Below are 12821 nucleotides of genomic sequence, written 5' to 3'. Positions count from 1 at the left end.
CCCTGTACAAGTTCATCCCAACACTTGACAGGAGAGGACTACATCCAAAATGCACATCTATCATGTCACGTAGCTCGAGACTAATCCTGAGTCATGTCACACAGCCCATCATGCTTTTGCTACGCTCTCTGATACCTTTTCACCACTACCTTATACTCTTAGCCATAAGTCAACCTCAAGGTGACACCAGTCACCTTGGACTATAGGCCACATCACCACTGCTTCGAGACTGTTACATAGTTCCCAACACATCACCATACACTCTACGCTTCTCAGCTGTGCCATCCAACCCTTCGTGACATGCCATCCGGTGTATCATGACATAGCACAGAGTACACACACATGAACTCTCTTCCATCCACACTACGACATACATTGCTTCAATGCATGCCTCATAGTGCATCGATACACAACATGGAGTATGCACTATACGTACTCCCTTCGCTACATCACTTATTATCACGACACACATCATACGGTGCGTTGCTACACTACACGGAGTACGCTCCAAGCATACTCCCTTCACACTTTACACTGTATCACAGCTAAAAATACATCTCACGCCCACTTCACAGCACAGTCCACAATACTACACAGTCAAGCCCAACACTTCACAACTACACTTCACTTCATAACTACACAGCGAACACCACAATTACCAACTACACAGTCTACAGTCCAACCAACCAACTAATATAAACATAAATAACTAAAGATAGATGGTTATACTATCGACGACATAACCTGTGCATTGCTCGCTAACCGTCACAGTCAAGGGGTCGGAGGAGTCATACGTGGCGGTTAACACTGCGTACGGTGGCTGTCCACCATGTAAAGTGGCGGTTTGGGCTTGAGAATAGTTAGGCGTGATCTTGGAAAGGCTCAAGGTGGCCTCGTGGTGGTCTGAACTGGCGGAGCATGGCCGCATCAAGCTGTGAACAGTGAATCCGAATGGGAGAGAGGGTGTTTGAGGTGTGTTGAATCCAAGGTTTCAAGTTTTGTGTAATTATATATCTACACATGGATTTTGATGATAACAAATGAATTCAAAGAATAAAGGAGTTTCAAGCTCAAGTTGTCTACACAATGGAGTCAAGCACATTAAGGAAACAAGCATGAGCAAGAAGGGAACAAATTCACATTAAAGTTATAGAGTAATATTGTAAATCTCTTAAAAATTCAAAATTAGAATTAAGGCTGAAAATTAATATTTTATCATAAAGCATTAAAATACATTTTCCACATGTGCATGAAAATTTTAAAAGATGATTGATTGTCATCTTTCACATGTGCATACCTTGATTAAAGGGTTGAACTTTGAAAATATTAAAGATGATTGATTGTCATATTTCACATGTGCATATTTTATTTGAATATTTTCAAAAGTGATTGATGTATTTTTTGACTTATGCAAAAGGTAGATGATTTTGTTTGAAAAATTTGAAAAGTAAAGTGTGCTCCTTTTGTCATATGCAAAAAGTAAAAGATTAGGTTTGAATTTTTTGAAAAGTAAAGTGTGCTCCTTTTGTCATATACCAAAAGTAAAAGATTAGGTTTGAAATTTTTGAAAAATGAATGATGTTGTCTTTGACAATTGAAAAAGAAGAACCTTTTATTTGAATTTTTTGAAAAATTGAATGATGTTATCTTTGAGATGTGAATCTTTTAAATTTGAATATGAAGTCTCATATGCCTATAAATAGATCATTTGAGAGCTTCACATTTACAATATCCAGAGCATACAACATTCATTCAAAGCTTTCATTCTCTCTTCTCTAAGCATTGAGCCTTAATCCTTATTCATTTTGAGAGAGATATAGTTTGCGCTGTATTGTTCTTTTTTCACTCATTGAGAAGTGTTTTCTGATAACCTACTCACTATCAGCTCTTGTATCAGTAAAAGGGTGTGTATAACCCTTATGTGTGTAGAAAGTATTCTACACAAGGAATAAATCACCACGTGTAAGGTGATTGCAAGTGTAGAGGGTGTTCTATACGGATCCTTTGTAGCGGTATTGTTCAGAGGTGTAATAGGTTTCTATCTCCACCTGAAGGAGGTTGAATAGTGAATTTGAGAATCCTCAAGGGGTAGCTTGAGGCGAGGACGTAGGCAGTGGGGCTGAACCTCGTTAACATACTGAGTTTGCTTTTCTCTTACCCTTACTCTTTATATTTATTGCTATTTCGTATTTTGTTTATATATTATATTATATATTTGATTTATAATTGTTATTTTTTTAATATAATTCAATTCACCCCCCTCTTGTGTTAGTCATCTGGGCAGCAAGGTGGGGGAAGGCTATGAAACTTCATGGGAAGCTAGGGAGAGGTAGAGGAAGATGTGGTAAAGCTATGGTGGCTCACGGCGGCAGATCGGCCAATAATAGTGCAACCTATGCCTTGGAGAGTAAGGGAGAGTGAGAGCTGTACAAAGCTCCGTTGGGCATAAAATTTATTGGGGAAGGTCGTGGTGATGAAAGGAACAAGATAGTGGTGGTGAAATGCAGTGGGTAACCATGTATGATGGTGCACGGTAGTGTAACCAAACCTATGGTTGTGGAGACTCATTGAAGAAAGAGCGAGAGGTAGGGGAAAGGAGGACATAGGGAGGAAGCCCATTCCGTTGGAGGGAGAAAGAGAGAGAGAGGGTTACCGGTGTAGCTCACCACTAGTGGGGTAGAGCTCGCTGGAGAGAGAGGGACACTCCGGTGGTGGAGGTGAGGCACGATGGCTGGAGGTGGCGCCAGCTGGAAGAGCAACCCACACTGTGAAGAAGGGAGCAGCATGCATACGTCGCGCATGGGAAGAGAGAGAGGAGAGAGAAAGAAGAAAGGGAAAAGTGAAGATAAAAGGGTAGGGGCATGGGTATTTAATCCAAGTATTTCGTTTTAGGATCTTCAAAACGATCTAACGATGAATTTAAACACTGATTTGAAAACACGTAAGTGTTTTATTTAAAATAAAACATTTAAATAGAACATTGAGAGAAATTAAGATAAAATATTATTTTATAAACTAAAGTTTATAAAATAATATTCCTTCAGCATTATTTAAAATGATGAAGTATTGTTAATTACTAAAAGAGAATAAAATCATTTAATTTAATTTAGAATTTTCAACGTAAAGGTAAATCTCTTAATATTTTAAAATGACTAAAATATTTTATTTAAATAATTAACCGCAATTATAATATTTTTAGAGCTCATTAAAATATTATAATTATGTTATCTTTAAAAACAAACTTATCCAATAATACGAAAAATATCACATATAAATATTTTTAGAATATTTAAAATATCCGTAAGCTTTAAAATATCTATCTTGTTTTGAAATCCGCTGGATAACTTTTAGAACATGCCATCGAAGCTTGGCATGTAGGACAAGACTTAGCACGTAGACCGAAGCTCAGCACGAGGCTCATACTTAAAGAAGAAGAAAGAAGGAGCGGATATCACATAATAATAACAGATAAGTATGCCAAAGGTTTTTCTTATTTATATCATATCAAAACACGTGCTGAACACATTTATATCACTTTCTAATGATCAATAACATATCCAAAACATTTAATATAACATGTACAAAAATCTCAATTTTCATAAACATGTCAAATATTGCTTATGTCTATACTATTTATGTCAAAAAGCATTTTTCTCTTTCATACAGATTTTTCATGAGTGAATGCAAAACACATATATTGAGGTTGTTTTTACGTTTTCTTTTAAAAAAATAATAATGCACATTTTACAAACAACCTCAATTTATTTATTTTTTTATATGTAAATCTAGCATAGGAACCCCGCTTACCTGACTCCTGCGCGCAGCGTATTATCTATGCTTTGAATTCGACCTCTATTAGTCTCGCCACCTATTCATAAAATAAATATCCACCAAGTGTTAAAGACCAACAATCACCACTTTGATCTAACTAATTAAAACCAATTCCAAATCATATTTCAGCACATTAACGCAACTCAAGCAACCACATAAAAACTTGGTCAGCCCACACTTCAAATAAACCAATTCAAAACTGTCCTATACATCCACCAACCAACGTCGAACTCAATTAATCAAAATATCAACACCAACACTGTAGCCCATATCTCAACACAACCACTAACTCAACCAAAAAACCAACAAACATCAAATTTTTCTTCATTCACAATTTCACAAAAATGTCCAAAACTTCTTAAATTCTACTCCACACCCTTCGATATTCTCTTCTATTTATACCCAAACAAGAACCAGCAACTCAAATGAAAAAATCCACCCAAAGTGCAGCACTTAAAACCCAAGGAAAACATTGCAGAAGCACGGGTTGCACATTAAAAAAAAAAAAAAAAAAAGATCAAAGCTTACCAATGAGAGGGTCTTGATAACCCTAAAAAAAAAAAACAATTCTAGGAAAAGAGAATGACGCAAAAGAGGGAAGGGAAAAACTAAAATTGGGAGGAAATACCAATAAAGAGAAGAAGAAGAAAATGAAAAGAATAAATAAAATGAAGATGAGAGTGCACGGTGAAAGTACTTTACTGGTGAAACCTAGGACTAAAATCAAACCAAGCCAACACAACACCATGCTCGAAAAATAACCAGGGGAAAAACAAAGAAGGTGAGAGAGAGAAGAGATCAAGAGAGAAAAAAAATACCGGCTTGTGGGGCTTTGAGCACTAAAACAAGTCTGAAAAACTCCAAAATCACAGTACCTAGAGATCACCAAAAGAGGGGTTGTGCAAGAGGGAGATAAGCATGGTTTTGCCAAGGAGTTGAGAGCAAGAATTGGTGAGAGATAACTGAAGGAAAAGAGTGAGATTTGGGGGGGAGGGGGGGCAAATAGGGGAAGAACATGCCCAAATAGAGAGGAAAATGGGAAAGAAAGAAACCGTAAAAGGGAAGAAAACACTTACCCAAACGACGCCTTTTCTTGAGGGTCACTGGGCTGGGTTTTATGCAACAGGCCTGGGTCTTATAGAAACACTGCTTCAGCCTTATTGAACTATGGTGCAACTTTTTTTTCGGGTTTTTCTCCAAACAAACTTAAACACTGCAATAGAAGAGGTATTTTTGGAAGAAACTTTTTATCTAAAAAAATTGTGATTTCTTTTCGGACGAAAAAATTTCATCCCGAGGTCATCCCAATACCAATGTCCCAAAAAGGATTTTTTGGGATGAGAATTTGAATTTCTTCCAAAAATATATTTTTTGGTTTGAAATTGAGCAAAACCGTTTGATAGAGTTCGAACATAAAAAGCCTTTTAGGACGATTTAGTTTTGTCCTAAATTTCTAGTTGAACGGTAAAACCATTACATTCAACCTTGAATTATGTTTGAATACATACTTCGTGAGCGGTCGACCGAAATAAATTCGTTCAAATGGAAAAGCATTTGAATGTTAATTTTGGTGTTCAAACAAACAAATATGTTTGAATGCATTCGATGTCATGTTTGACGTCGTCAATAAGCATACAAATGATTGTTACGTTTGAATGGTTGATGAGAATTGTTTGAATGTTTATGACATATTACGTTTGAATGTTCTGTATTAGTATTTGAATGGTTTGACTGCTTTTGTTTGAACAATAAGTACTTGATTTTACCTAATAATGAAAAACCAAATACATATACATAACATATTAAAAAAGATTACAATTTGTTCAGTAAGTATAAAAGTAATCTCATACGTGCAACAAAATAAATAAAACAGCACTAGTGTTCATCTTATAGAAACAAATATAAAATTTGTACGTATAATGTAAATCAATTGCTTGGAGGCCTGAGTAGTTGCATAAATATCTGCATTTAGAGTTGCATCTCTCTCCTGAACTCCTCTTGTTACTATTCTTGTTATTTCATTCGCATCTCTATGTCTGCTTGTTGCACCAATTGAGCTTCTAACTCATGATGCCTTATTCTAAATTCTAAATTCTTTGATCTCAGACCTCGCTTTCTTTAATGCTCTAGAGTTGTTTGAGACATTGTTGGATGATGAGGAAGAGCTAGAAGGTTTGACACAACGACTCAAACCTCTCAAATATCCTAAAAGTGGATTGTAAAAATTTCAACATCACGTGTTAATTAATTTTGATCTGACAAAAGCTCAGCATGTAGGGCTACATTTGTTTCCTAAACATAAGATAAAGAATTAATATTTCTAAAAATATTCAAATATTTTTAATTAAAATAGATAATAATATTTAAATATTTTTCATGAGTATCAGGATGACTCCACTCTCCATTACGATTAGTATGTGATGCAAACTATAATTTTGTCATATCGTAATTAGTATCTGACTCTTGCTACAAGACACATATTTTATAGATATAAAGTCATTAGAATAAATCAAAATAAAAAACTATATACAATCAAATATATAAAATAGTATTACCAATTTCTTAAGGAAGCGATAAAAAGATTTTGAGCCTACATGATGATGAATCTTCAACTTCAATCTATTTGTTTTGTTTATAAAACTTTGCTCCTGCATAAAAGTTATAAATATTAGTAAGAGAAAATTATAAAATATGACATATAAAACAATGCATTTATGTTATATGCTGGATTCTCAAATATGTCACAAAGTCTTTCCCAATTGGAAGGTCGAATATCTTGAAAAGGATGTTAGCGTGCCTCATCCTTTTTCTCGAACTTATTATAATGCTCATGACACATTGTCTTATATTTATAGAATGCATTACACATAAGCTCATCAACAGTTTTACGGTCCTCTTTTCGAGCAAAATTTAGTTCAAAATCAACATTGAAAAAATATATACACAAAAAATTATTATTTTCATATTCTATATTTTGCATACATATTAAATAATTTTAGAAATCAATTAAACATTATCAAACAACAATTCTTGATAAGTTATTCACATCTTGGGGGATTTTATGTCTTGAACTCTTAGCCAAATGTGCATAAGTTCATTCTTAATAAACTATTTCACATCTTGGGGACTTTATGCATTACCAATACATCCAAAACAGGTCAATCATCTGTATCAGTTTTAGTTGACCATTCACCCTCATCATCTGTTGATACTCTAGATGAGTCATCATTTTCCTTAGCTATTGCATCAACAATTTCAGCCTCAACATCTTCCCAACGTAATGGAATCATCTCATACTGGCTTAAATTTACAAATAAGTTAAAGACGGTTTGACTCTCTTGAGTAGAAGGCTTTTCTTCTTCTTCGTTTTGTCCTTCCGTCTTAGGGATAACATCATGTATGTTTTTTGGAGAAAACTTTTGTATCACTGTCATTGATTTCCTAACTCAAGATTATCTAAGTAGTATACTTGAGATACTTGGGAAGCCAAAACAAAAAGATCATTTTCATACCATTTTTGTGATGTATTACTACTCAAGAAATATTCATTATCACGCACTTCCCTTCGAGGATTGCTTAAATTCTAGCAATCACACATAAACAGATATACCAAAAACTCTCCCAAATATCTCATTCTAATTATATCGACAATAACTCAATAAAAATCAAAACAGAACTAAGAAGTCTTTTAACTCTGTTTTTTTTTTTTTTTTGAACAATTATATATATCTAAAATACACACATATATAATGAAATGTATAACTTTTTGGGCTTAAAAGCTAAGCATCCCCCCCTCAAAAAAAAAAAAAAAAAAGGAAAAAAAGAAGAAGAAGAAGAAATCCTTGCCCATTTGCTTCCCAACCCAAAACTGAAAGGGGTAAGAGAACTAAGAAGGCTTGGCCCCTCTATAATAGAACTAGCAATATTTTTCTCTCCATGAAGAGTCCGAAAAGGAAAAAATCTCAAAGGCCCAAAACCAAAACAAGGCTGAAGTGCTGAACTACTTTTACGAGAACAAGGAAAGACTTGTTCAAAAAAGACAAATATAATTATGTGTTCTTATCTAGTAAAAACGCCAAATACTTGGAAAATAACAACTGTGAATCCAGAAGTCAAGTGGTTAGCTTAAAAAAAAAAAAAATACAAAAAAGTGAAGTTGTTTTATAATAATTGTCAGAAGCTTTAGTATAATAATCTTCAGATATGCCTGGAACTAATGTGCAGTACGGCAACAAACTATTATTCGAGATACATCTAGTGCACTCGTACATTTATTTTATATTTATATTTTTTCTGAGGCGATATATCACGGTTTGTGAATTCAACACAAACACAATATAAAATAAATAGATTAAATTTGATATAAATATATTTTGGTTAAAAAATAATGACTCGATAAAATATGATTAATAAACGGATTAATTGTGAAACCTACAATCTACCCATATAATATGAATAAATCATATTTTCAAATTCTATAAGTGTTTAGATTTATGCTTTTATTATTGTTGAAATTTCATATTAAATATTAGTATTTGACTACTTAATTATTTTATAGAAATGTTAAATTTCTTATTTATTATTGATTTGGATGTTGATTATAAAATATTATATCATGAAACCAGTTGTAATTATGAATGATATATATAGTTATTCATGTATTATATATCAAATTATATTAATTGGATAAAAATAAATATATAGATGAGTTCAACCTATTTATATGAAACAGGTTGTGTTTATGTTAACCAATAAAAGCTAATTATTAAATAAACAGGTTGTGTTTATGTTAACCCAATAAAAGCTAATTATTAAATAAGTTGTGCAAGTCATTCTATATCACCTATTATTTATATGGATTGTGTTATAGTTTTAGAATCTTATCCAATTTAATTAAACTAGTCGAATTGTAACGTAAAGATCACAATAGTAGTAGTAGTAATAATAATAATAATAAATAAATAAATAATTAAATAAATAAACTATTTATTATTCTTGATTTTATCATAAAGATCTCAATTCAGATTAGTATTATTATTACTAGTAATATTATTATTTTAAGACAAATGCAGTTAAACCATGGAAATTTGATTTTTCTCATATTACTCGTCACTAATCAAGATTCCTATTCAATCTCAATCACTCCAATTCATACTTAGAATGAATTGTTGATTCAATCTGAACTCTCTTATTTCTTAAACTCTTGGTGACCGGATCAATTTTACCTATTTTTATCTCGATCCCAAATTCCCAATACCAAATCCCACCACCATCATATTGCACACAATCCTCATTGAGCACAACCTCATCAAATCGGTCTCTTCCCCTTTATATAGATTAAACATTAAATTCACACCCAATCAATCTTTGTGTCACCCTCCCTCTCTTATATGATAATGTAACACCCGTCCTTGTGGCGGGTTCTTTAGAAAATAATTTTAATAAAAATAGAAGGAAATTACGGTCTCTTTTAAAATTTTATTTCCTTTCGTACCAGGATATAAAAGACTTTATGTTTTATAAATAAAACTTGTTTTCTTAATTAAAAAGTTACAATGGAAAACATTAAATTTCATAATTAAAGTCTCTCGTACGAAATAACATGCCTAAGCTTTCATGCTCTTCCCCTTGGACAGTGTCCGTCCTGATGCGTCATGCGCATTTTGTCCTTGGTAGGGCACACATAAAAATTAAAATCAGTCGATGACTCGTAAGAATTACTTCATATAGTTAACATATATGAACATAGGGTTTCAGTTATGCATTCATCACTTTATACATATCATACATAGACATGCAATTCATTTTAAAACATTGCAATGTGGGGTTATTCTTTAAAAACGTTTTCTTCTCGTAAAAAAGTTCCCCACGCCTCGCTGCCTTCATTTCTTAAAGAATCTATTCATGTACACATCTTTTCTTACATACATTCATGCATACATATTTTCATATATACATGCATTATTTCTTAACCTGCATACATTCATTCTTTCTTATCGCTTTCATTGGCTATTGCACACTGTTGTGCCCTGTGTGCTGGGGTTAGCTGTCTTTTGGACCTAATTCTGCCCATTTCCATGGGTTGGAAATCCATTCTGTCAGGATGTAGCACTAGATGCACTACCAGTACTACTTACCTGGCAGTGAAATTTGCCAAGTCCAGTCCTTTGGTACCTTTTCCTTTCCATTCATGTGCTGTTACGTATCTTCATACATTAAGCATTCAGTCCATTCATTCATTTTCAGTCCGTTTAGTCCTTTATAGTTCTTACAGTCCTTTCTTACAGTTCTTATAGTTCTTCAATCATTTTGTTCATAAAAGTCATTTTAAAAGCATGGGACTTTTCTTTTAAAAAATTTCTTTCGTGACATCGTTTAAAACGTAAGTTTGTGCATCATTTAAAGCATAAGTTCATTTCTTTTTGTGAACATACATACAATACGTACCACGTATAGCATCCGTCCACATGCATACAGTTACTTACTTTGGGTGCGTGAAAAGGGGCTGCCAAGAAGGGCTGTTACTTACATAGACTTGAAAACTTATGCTTAGCAATCTCTCTTAAATTGTCTTTCGCGTCAGTTCATAAAACATTTCAAAGAAAAGTGTTTCATTTTCATTTTCGTTTATTTAAAACAACTCTAAAAGAGTATGAACGCAATACTGATCTGGACTTCATGCCATACTCAATCCATCCAGTACATTCGTGTGTGTGTCAAATGGCAACCTACATGCATACACATAACCTTACGTCATTTTCTATCTAATGCATAAGCAACTATTCTAAAAATAGAACTATGTTTCATTTGGAACACTCTTCATCCATCCATGGGATCTTACGTGTGATTCACTATGCTAAAACCTTCAGAGTCTTATTCCTTAAAGTGAACCTCCGTAATTCATCTTAGGGTTAAGACACTAAAACCTTTATCTTATTCTTCTATCAACCACATGTCGATGCATGACTCAGACTGACTAAGTCACGCATCCCAATCCTAGACAACTTACCCATTACTATCTTTATGTATCCTAGCCCATACCCAATCCTCATTCCCATCCATACATGCCTCATGACTTTAAGCTAATCTTGTGGCATAATATCGTGCAACCATGCTGATGACAGATTACCCATTACATACAGTAAACCTGTCCGCCACACATGTCTCGCCAGAGGCATATGTATCTTATCCCTCTTATCACATAAGACTAACTTATAGTCCAATGAATGCCCGCTTGTATATAAACATGCTCCATACTCCGATACTAACTTGCTCAAACCTAGTCAGTAGGACTCTTCCTACTTCTCGGCTCTGTACAAATTCGTCCTGACACTTAACATGAGGACTGCATCCACAAACGCACCTCTGTCGTGTCACGTAACTTGAGACAAATCTCGAGTCACGGCACGATGCCTGTCATGCTCCCATTGCACTACTCTGATACCTTTCCACTATTTCACACATACTTTCAGCTATAACTCAATGACAAGGTGACACCTGTCACCTTAGACTATAGGTCACGTCATAGCTAGTTTGGGACACTATTATACAATTCCCGACGCTACACAATACACTATACGCTCATCAACTATGCAACCATCCTTTTATATGTGACATGCCTTATTGTGCATCGCTACACAACATAGAGCACACGTCATGTGTACTTTATTCACTCTACGCCACACGTCACTACGGCGGACGTCACACGGTGCATCGTTGTACTACATGGAGTACACTCTAAGTGTACTCCCTTCACACCACACTGCATCACAACTACGGCATACACCTCATGCCCATACTTCACAGCACAGTCCATAACACTGCATGATTATGCCTAACACTTTGTTACACAGCCACACTTCACTTCACAACTATGCAACGAACTTCACAATTACTAACAGCACAGTCCACATCCTATTAACTAACATATATCACAAGTAATGAGAGATAGAGGGTTATATCATCGACGGGATAACCCATACTTCGCTCGTTTCCTATCACAAGCTTGGAAATAGCTAGGCATGGTCTTGGAAAGGCTCATGTAATAACTCGCTCCTTTCTTCTTTAATTATGAGCCTCGTTTTACGTCCTGAGTCTCGATGGCGTGTTTTAAAAGATATCAAGCGGATTTTTAAGCAAGCCAAATATTTTAATCCTTATGGATATTTTAAATATAATACAAATATTTATATGTGATATTTCCAGTCTTATTGGACTAAACTTTTTTTTAAAATAACACGATTATAATATTTTGAAGAGCTCCAAAAATATTATAATTGTGGAAAATTAATTAAATTAAATATTTTAGTCATTTAAAAATATTAGGAGATTTAAATTTACGTTCAAAACTCTAAATTAATTTAAATAGTTTTATTCTCTTCGAGTGATTAACGAGACTTCATCATTTTAATCAATGATGCAGGAATATTATTTTACGAACTTTAGTTTATAAAATAATATTCTATCTGAACTCCCCTAAGTGTTTTATTTCACTTACGCGTTTTCAAATCAGTATTTAAACTAACATTTAGATTATTTTGAAGATCCCAAAATGAAGGGCTTGGATTAAATACCTAAGCCCCTCTCTTTTTCTCCTCACCTTTTCGACAGTCCTTCTCTCTCCTCTCTCTCCTTTGGACCCGATGTGCTCCTTCCTCTCTCTCACAGTGTGGCTTCTCCTTCCAGTCGGAGCCACCACACGCCGTCCAAACTCACCTCCACCACTGGTAGCTCCCCTTTTCACCGGCCAATCCATCCCCACTGGTGGTGAGTCCCATCGGCAACCCATTCTCTCTCCTCCTCCCTTCAACCAAATGGGTATGAAAACCCATTTATCTCCTCCTACCGCCGCCATACGTGGCCAACGTGGCCATCAACTACCACCAATAGCTTCACCATCTCATGGGCTTCCCTTCCATGGTCTCCGTTCCACCCAGCTCTCTCTCTCTCTCTCTCTCTCTCTCTCTCTCCATTGGGCTACCTCACGCACA

Source organism: Carya illinoinensis, chromosome 10 (genome assembly GCF_018687715.1).
Source record: "Carya illinoinensis cultivar Pawnee chromosome 10, C.illinoinensisPawnee_v1, whole genome shotgun sequence".
Classification (NCBI taxonomy): Eukaryota; Viridiplantae; Streptophyta; class Magnoliopsida; order Fagales; family Juglandaceae; genus Carya; species Carya illinoinensis.
The sequence above is the reverse complement of the archived record's forward strand: the minus strand, read 5'-3'. Positions refer to the sequence as shown.